Source organism: Apodemus sylvaticus, chromosome 5 (assembly GCF_947179515.1).
Source record: "Apodemus sylvaticus chromosome 5, mApoSyl1.1, whole genome shotgun sequence".
NCBI classification, from domain to species: domain Eukaryota; kingdom Metazoa; phylum Chordata; class Mammalia; order Rodentia; family Muridae; genus Apodemus; species Apodemus sylvaticus.
In genome coordinates this window covers 136,343,133-136,352,386 of record NC_067476.1, presented here as the reverse complement: position 1 = coordinate 136,352,386, position 9,254 = coordinate 136,343,133, and the positions used below count along the sequence as shown (strand labels likewise).

The window sequence follows — 9,254 nt, the reverse complement described above, 5'->3', positions numbered from 1 at the left end:
ATTTTGTCTTCTGAGGCTCATGGCTTCCACTCTTACCCTCAGCTTCCTTAGTGGAACACTATAGACAGCCAAAGGTTTTCTTTCTATAAAGCTGAAGGGAGATAGAACTTTCCAAAAGCATGTGAGTAGAGGTACCCATGGAAGAAAGAGGTGTTGGATATGGAGGTAAATTTACACCAGTTGTGAGCCACCCGGTGTGTGTGCCAGGACTTGAACTTCCAGCTCCCTCTTTCAGCAGAAAAGGCTTTTACCAACCTTAAAACTCCACACACTGCAGATTTTTATAATGTGGATGGGGTGCTATGCCATGTCTCATATTCTCCTCAACCATTGCCTAGCTCAGTGGTGAGGGTGGACCAAGTTATCACAATTACAGAAAGATTCAACTGCATCAATTAAATGACATTTTTTGGATTTCTAATGTCAGAAGGTGATAGACAACTATTTCTGGTTATACACAACTTCCAATTTCCCCAGGTCTCAAATAGTAGACAAGTGATGTACAAGGGACTCAAATTATTCCTTAAATAGAGCTCCTATTTATCCACCATACAGTTTAGGAACCAAGAAGCTAAACAGTCTCCTGTTTCACTATCTTCATAGTTATTCATATTCACATAGTTAAGAGATGATTGAGAAAGGAATAACAAATTTTATTTGACTCCTAGTTATTCATCTGTTGCATTTTCTATTTATGTATGTATTTATGTGTTTATGTATTTATGTATTTATGTATGTATATATGATCTCAGTCCTTAGCCCAGACTGGAATGGATTTTTTGTATGTAAACCTCAAATGGTGGTTATAAATAAAATTGGGAACTGAATGTAAAAGACTAGATCTAGATCTTTATCTCTGCCTGCATAAAATCAACTCCAAATAGACTGAAAACCTTAAAGAAGACCTGATACTGTGAAACTGCTTTTGCAAAAGTATGGGAAACAAACCAAGGGAGAGACATAGGTGAGCATTTGTGAATTGAAGTGCATTTGTTCAGGATATATGGCCTGCCATTGTTTTTTTTCTATTTTTTTTATTCGATATAATTTATTTACATTTCAAATGATTTCCCCTTTTCTAGCCCCCCCCCACTCCCCGAAAGTCCCGTAAGCCCCCTTCTCTTCCCCTGTCCTCCCACCCACCCCTTCCCACTTCCCCGTTCTGGTTTTGCTGAATACTGTTTCACTGAGTCTTTCCAGAACCAGGTGGCCTGCCATTGTTAATTGAGATGTCATATGTGTCGCTACATAAAACAAGTGTAGACATTGTCAAATGACAAATACTTTTCCTAAATGTGAAATGGAAACACTTGCACATTTCTGGCAGAGCAAACATCTATACAACCATCATAAGACACAGGGTAGAGATTCCTCAACATGTGAAAGTGTGTCTTTCCTGTGATCTAGGCATCCCAGCATTGGTTACATTACAAAGGAAAATGTCAGAATGTCAAGGAGACTTCTGTACTGTCCCTTGTATCAGACAACTGTTCCCATAAGCCAAGCTATGGAGTCAACCAGGGTGCAGAGAACTGATACAATATAGTACAGGATCACTCAGAACACCAAGAGGGACCTGCTAGATGGAGCATGCTGTCTGGACATCCACTGGAAGAGACATGAACTTGTTTAGAGTTTCTTCCAACAGTGATTTGGTTGCAGGAGGCCAGAGCTCATGTCATCAAGGAAGCCTCACCATCACTATTTCACATGAAAGCACAAAGCATCCCTTATGCTCTGAAGAAAGTTCTGCCCCCTCAACAGTATATGAATGGCAGGGCAGAAATACGAGTTGTGGGTGAACCACATTTCAGGCTATGTAATCACAGGGTTTTGTGAACAGAAGTCAGGGACCTGGTGAACATCTCCACACCCGGTTAAAAGGAGCTTTTGAAGACACTGAGATAGGACAACTGCAGAGGGAATTAGGATTATTTCAAAGTTAATCAAAAGCCAGTACTTTAAAAAGATGGTTACCATACATCCACATGTCTATTGAGAAAGAATATATTTGGGCTTTCAAAATCAGGAGGTGCAACCTGTCACCAAATTACCATGGACTCTGGGCAGCAGGGTCAAGTGATATAAGCCAGCCTAGTCTATAAAGCAAGTCCTTGCCTCTTAGAAAATAAATAGAATTGTGGTCAACTTGAATAGACTTGGAGGACATTATGGTAAGAAAAATAATCTACAAAACAGAGGCCAATACTGCCTAATTCAAGCCTAAAACACAAATCTCAACACTTGATAAACAAGAGCAGGATGGAGAGATGTTTCCAAGATGCATTCTTGGCAGTACGTGGGAAAAAGAGGACAGAGATGTAATGCACAAGATGAAGACCACAGTGCACCATGCAGATAAGTGGTGCTCTCATCACTGGGAAAACAGTGCATTTAGAAGGCAGACATGCTAACTACTTCCAATATCATGACACGTATATAGACATAAAATAGGATACCACAACACGTGGTTCAAACACAGAAGTTTACAGTAAATACAAAATAGTCTTTGTACTCAGAGTTATTTATAACATACAATTTTTGTTAAGGTTCCAGCATGTGACACTCCTGGTGAAACTTGTGTCTAAGCAAATTGTAAACCCTGCTCTGTGGACATCCTTGATGGTTGATATTCACTCAGACACACAATGCCTAAAATCAGAAATCTTTCACCCTTCAATATCTAGGACATTTATTGGGCCATCTTCATGGTTCATTTCCCTAGGTATTGGTTGATGCCAGTGCTTTAGAAGAGACCCATTAAAATGGTTCCCTCTCTCCACTGTACAAAGTCTGTCAGTGTTGTTTATGTCTGGTGTCTGGGTCTTGCAGCTGACACTGTTTCTTGAGACTTTTTACTGGGAAAGTGGTGTCCATGACTAAGTAACTGAGAGGGCATTAACAGCAGCTGACTCTCCTTGCTCCATAGACACAGCAGTGGAGTTGGTGCATGGAAGGGATTTGAGCTACACCTTACCTGATCACTTGACTCCTGCTGGAGAGGAACTGTGCCCCATGAGGAAGTTCCCCAAGTTGCCTCAGATAATCATCTTTCACAACAAAGGGTCCAGGTAAGGTGCTGGATATTCCTGAGATCAGAACACTTCTCTTCTTGCTCCCAGTCCATCTGGCTGACGATGCTACCTCTGTCTCTGGTGCCACTTACCTGCCAATTAGCAGGAGACTCTTCCATCAATGAGACCTGTAAACAGGGGTTTGGTAAGATTATCAGGTGTTAGCAACTCATGCCTTCCCCATGGCATGAGATAGGAAGGATAACCTGTGTGGCTGTCTTCAGACCAGTGTGTCAGGGCTTGATGGGCATCTCCTGCACTATGCACCATGCAGATGAAGCTGTTCTCAGGCTTTGTCCCTTGTTGAGTGTGTTCCCAGGGGTCCTTTAATAGCTGCAGCATAAGGTCATACAGGTCTTAAAGGCACTAGACTTGTTGTCCAGGGATGCAAAGCTGCAGTACCAGCAACATCCATACTGGGTATCAGAAAGAAACAGATTGGATTTTGTGGGGTATTACTGAAAAATAAGAAAGAGATTGTATACAAGAGTGTGGGGTGAGGAGGAGTATGAATCTGACTACTTAATTCCCTAGGTTTTATTAGGTGATGGAAGGTGGCAGGAGATAATGAACCACCCAAAAGAAAGCCTCCACTCTCAAACGAAGGGGTCTTAGTTGTTTCCCTGCCAACAGGTTCTTATCAATGATCATGCTTGGAAACAGGTCCAACTTGGGCTTCAACTATTAAACATTGAAAATTTCACTTTGGCCCCACTCAAAACACTTCCCCACCCATGCTCTCTACTGACCTGGGGTACTGTGCACTGTGGCATGATCTGACTTCACTTGGCTCCTAGAAAGTAGTAGACGAACTGGTTAATGTTTCAGATGGGGGCATAGACAAAAGAAAACAGATCTGGAGGGACACCTAGAGTCACAAAAAATATATTACTTTGTTTAGAATGCAGATTCTCTCCTTTTCAAGCTAATTTCAATAGCATCAAATGTGCCAAAAGAGTGTGTGTGTGTGTGTGGATGTGTGTGTCTGTGTGTGTGTGTCCCTTTCAGTCCAAATGGGGTGAGTTGTGATGGTTTCTGAATATTGCTGGGTTAGAAGCAAGCTGTCTAGCAAGCCATGAGGATTTGATGAGCTGCACTGTAAGCAATGGACTCACCTGTTCCTGAACACTCTACCTTTACCTCTACACACAAGACAGGCACTCTGCATTCTCATTGTTCTCTTTCTGGCTTAAACCTGGTCATCAGTAGTCATCGTGGACACAAACACAGGGAGGTCAGGCACTCTGGGGTCCTCTTCGGCTTCCAGTGCCCACTGTCTCTTCTAATGGCTCACAGCTACATCTGGAGACAGGCAGCTGATGATATCTACACGCATCGAAGTTCCTCTGAGGCCTGTTTTCCTGATGATGACCTGCATGCCATGGTACCTTATTTACAAGATTTCTAAGTTCCATGGAGTCCCTTGCTTGGCTTGCCAAATTGTAGAACCACCAACCATCATGAACTGACCTAGAGGGCAGAGTCTGGACCATCGTGAGCTCAGACCTTCCTCCCAGAATCCTTGCTCAGTCCTCAGATCTCAAAGGACCTGAGAAGGGTGTCACAGCACCCTGACACACTCTATTGATCTGCAGACAGAAGAAGAGCTTGCCCTTAGCTTCAGACTGTGATATACACATTGCACACAGCCATGGAAAATTTCCACCTGGCTTTCTCCTGCACCAGTCTGCATCCTCAGCACGCTGCTCTTCACTCTCTGATATCATCTCTTGGGGAGCACAGTACCTCTAAATGCTCCTTAAACAGACACAAGAAGGGCACTCTTAGGAGAAACCTTCAGGACTTAGGCTTGACTATGCTGGCCCTCTGCTGGCATAGGCCCTCAGGCTGATTCCTCCAGAGTGCTCCATTGATCCCTTCACCTACCCTTCTCGAAGACCCTGGCCAGGCTCCAGACACAGACCTCTCTCTCTACATGTGATTAAATTACTCACAAAGGATACCATGGGATTAGATTTCTGGTACGATTATATGTTATCACCAACCCCTAAAAATGTATACTCTTATAAACTGTTTATTTTGAAGCATATCATTTAGTACAGGAAACAGTTCAGTGAGTTTAAGCACTTGCTGCCACGGATGGGGACCTTAATCCATTCCCCAGGACAGAACTGACTCTGGCCAGTTAACTTCACTATGCACATAGAGTAAATAAATATTTTTTATTTAAAGAAATTGAGATTATTTTAAACAAACAGACAAAAAAAACCTAGGGGAAGAAGTGCACTGTAGACTCTCCACTTACCTGTTACCAGGTCTGCCTCCATGTCCCTTTTAACTCACAGCCAGGACTCTGTCATTACCAAGGTGCACTCTACTTAGGATTGGCAGGCAGCAACATAAAGTTCCCAGGGCTTTTAGAAAGCCATTCTTCAGGGTCTTCCAGTCCTGTCTTTGAAAGGGGGGCTGGGGCGCCATCTGACACCTGCCACAGAGGTGTCTCTGGGGTATATTTCAGAAACATGGTCTGGACTCTCTGTCTCATAAAGCAGGACACTCAGCCTTGGCCTTGATAGAGAATGGAGGTGATCTCTCATAAGTTAATGTCCATTGACCTACGTGTAGTCCCAATGTGGAGCTGTGGCATGAAGTGCTTCTGAGGACAGGTTGGTGGAAGAGTTGGGTTGATCTTTCCTCCGGGTATGTTGGTGTCCTTACACGGACCTTCCTCCACAGAGGAATGATGACCTGAAACACACTTACTCTTTGAATAGGTAGAGAGAGTTTTGAACATATTCATAGATGACTTGTGGGGGTGTATTTTCATTGATAAATTTTTTTAAAGACTCTATGGGAGAGCTTTCTTCTGAGGTGTCACTGCTCTCTGTCTCCCCCCAGGCTCTCCTCATGAAGTAAGACTTCTGGACAAGCTGGGGGCAGATTCTGTGAACTGGAGTTGTCTTCTTGTTGAAGCAGTTCGGGGTGGGAGGAATAATGTGGTTCATTGTAGTACTTTTCTCCTTCTCTAGACTTTCTGATTCATTGGGCAAATTGAAGGTGGAAAGGGTAGGCATGCTACATCCCCTCCTCATGACTGTTTGGTTTTTCATGGTTGGCCCTGTGTTTTTCAGTGTTTGATCACACTGTTTAGGATTAGGTTTTTCGCAGGATGACTGTTCTCAGAGCATTAAATAAGTGGCCATCACCTGGTCAAACTTTTTCTCCCTCAGACATTCCTTTATCTCTGCTGGATTATATCCCATGACAGCCATAATGACCATAATAGCGGGGTCATGGTGGCTGTCAGTGTTCTCTCCCAAAGAACCAGGAGAAGCTTCATTGTCATGCTTTAGCCACTTAAATCCGACAATGTCATGGACTGTTGGACTTCCTCCAGGGTTGACAGTTAACAATTTGTCTATCACATCCCAAAGTTCTGCTGACAGCCAGAAGCTCATAGAGTACTTTCCTGCCAAGATCTTCTGCTTTATTACTTCATAGGTATATCCCGGGAAAGGGAGGCACCCTGTGGCCATGTAGTAGAGCACCACCCCCAAGCTCCAGATATCAATTGCCCTGCCATCATATCCTCTAACTTCAAACTGTTCTGGGGCACAGTAAGGGAGGGTCCCACAGAAGGTTGCTAGCTTCTGGCCTATGATTATTTTGGTGCCCAATCCAAAATCAGTAAGTTTTACGTTTCCATGGTGGTCTAATAAAATGTTTTCTGGCTTTAAATCCCTGTGGACAATTCCTTTCTGGTGACAATACTTGAGGGCACATAACATCTGTTTCAACAGCCTGTGACACTCCTCCTCTGCTAGGTAGCCAAACTCCTCAATTTTGGCCAGAAGCTCTCCTCCCACAGCGTGCTCCAGAACGATGAAAATGTTTTTGGTGGTGTTGATTATATGTAAAAGTTTAATAATATATGGATGATCAAGGCATTTCATTATCTCAATTTCGAATTTGATGGGCTTTTTCCTGCTTTGGGGGAGATCTTTTACAGCTACCTTTGTCTGGGTAAGGAGATGGCTGGCCAATTTTACATCCCCAAATGCTCCTTGGCCAAGGGTTGTTAGTATTCTGTAATGATCTGTTAATGCATTTTCCTCAAAGGGGTTGGGCCTTAGGTCTTGGCATACTCGCCATCTCTTCATCTCTGTTGATAGGAATGGACTGTGTCCACATACTGGAGACAGTCCCTGGGCCAAGTACATTCAAATCTCTCCAGTGATGCAAGATAAAAGGGAAGTAAAAGTGTGTCTAAGAGAAACATTTATAGCCCTAAATTCCTGTGCTAACACAAACACAAAGGTGGTCTAAATAATCTAACAATCCATGTCAAGATCATAGAAATATAAGAACAAGCCAAATCCAAAAGAATTAGAGCCAAGTTCAGGGTATGGATTGATGAAATGGAGACTAAAATAATACAAAGACCAATGTAACTGTCTTAGTTTGGAATTCTTAGCTGTGAACAGCCTTCATTTGGAGCTTTCCTACAGATTCAGGAGATCAGTCCATTATCACCAGGGTAAGAGCAGGACAGGACCCAGGCAGCCATGGAGCAGGAGGATATGAGAGTCCTACCTCTTCATCTGAGGCTACTAGAAGAAAACTGTCTCATCTAGGATGTTAGGAGTAGGACATCAAAATCCACTCAGACAGTGACACTTCACCCAACAAGGCAATACCTGTTAATAGTGCCAGTCCCTGGGCCAAGTACATTCAAATCTCTCCAGTAATAAAGACTTGATTATTCTAGGGATAAACATAACTTATGTAATCTTCACCATAATAACTCATAGAAATATAAAGGTATACATCAATAATATTAGAGAGATGAAATCCAAATATCCAAACAATCAATAGAGAATATTTTAAAATTGTTCCAGTAAAATGGAAAATTCTAGAAGAAATGGATATACCTCTAGACACACATTAAACAATGAACTGAGAACTAAGAAAAGAGATAACATCTAAACTGAAAGACTAAGATCCAGAGGCATTCGCTGCCAAGGAGGAGCAGTGTTTTGTGGGCACAGAGGGCAGTTGTGCATATGAACTCACAGCATTGTGACCTGCTCAGACTCAAGTCAGTCAAAACCTCAGCATGAAGAGGGGAGGTGGACAAGAAATCACACACCTAGCTGATAAGCCCTTCCCAATTGAGAGCTGCCAGGAGAGCTATCATTTGTAAGGTTGTGGCCCTTGATAAGGTTAGACAGAGTACTCTTCAGTGGAAGGCTACATATCTAAGAGTATAAAGACAAGAGAAACTGTACTTGATAGTCAGAGACAAAACAAAATAAAAGACCCAAACCAGGATGGTAGGAAATGCCAAGTTGAGGATCTGGGAGGAGTTAGGGTAAAGGATAAATATGACGAAAATATCCTGTAAAATTCTCAAAGAGCTAATTGCAAACAAAATGCAACAAAATTGAAATAGTGATTTAAAAGAATCTCTTGAGAGCAATACCCACAACAAAGGCCAGACCAGACAAACTCATTGGTGATCCCTATCAAATCTTTAAAGAAGATCCCACCCCAATGTTTTTTAAACAATTCAATAAACTAGAAAGAGGAGCAGGAGGAATCCAGATTCATCTTTTGAGCCTGTATTGCTCAGATCCTGAGGCCACTTGGGCACAGTAACAAGAGAAAAGCATAGTCAACACCCGTGACTCAACAGTCCTTATTCAGAGTGCTTAATGCCTCAACACAGAATTCTACAGCAATCTAAAGGACACAACTTCCTGATCAAGATGGGTTCATCCAGTCATGCCAGGGCTGAAACACCCAACAACTGATTGACAACAGTGCATAGAAACAGAAGGGCAAGAATCACATGCTCATCTGAAGAGTGAAATTGTCATGTAAAAAGAAGCACATGGATCTGGAAATCACCATGTTGTGTTTAACAAGCCAGTCCAAAGATACTGACTCTCAGTGCTGAAGCCTAGGTAGGGAGGGGCCTGCAGTCAAAGGGATTCAGTAGGAATGTGAAGGAGACAGAAGGGGGTCTGGGGCAGGTTCTTAGACCAGGTGAAAAGGATCGAAGTGCATTGTGTGCATACACAAAAATGTCCTACTTAGTATGTTTAAATTAACAAGAACTTCAAAAACTAAACAAAAGGCAATGAAGATGAATAGGTAGTGAAAGACAAATTTCAGATAATGAATGGAGATAATTTAAACCCTGTAAACACAAAAATC

General features: G+C 42.5%; 1 pseudogene; it reads right to left on the bottom strand.

The window, feature by feature from the left end:
* Positions 1-4,797: 4,797 nt before the first annotated feature.
* On the bottom strand, positions 4,798-7,195 carry LOC127684627 (sperm motility kinase X-like; annotated as a pseudogene).
* Between the last annotated feature and the right edge of the window lie 2,059 nt (positions 7,196-9,254).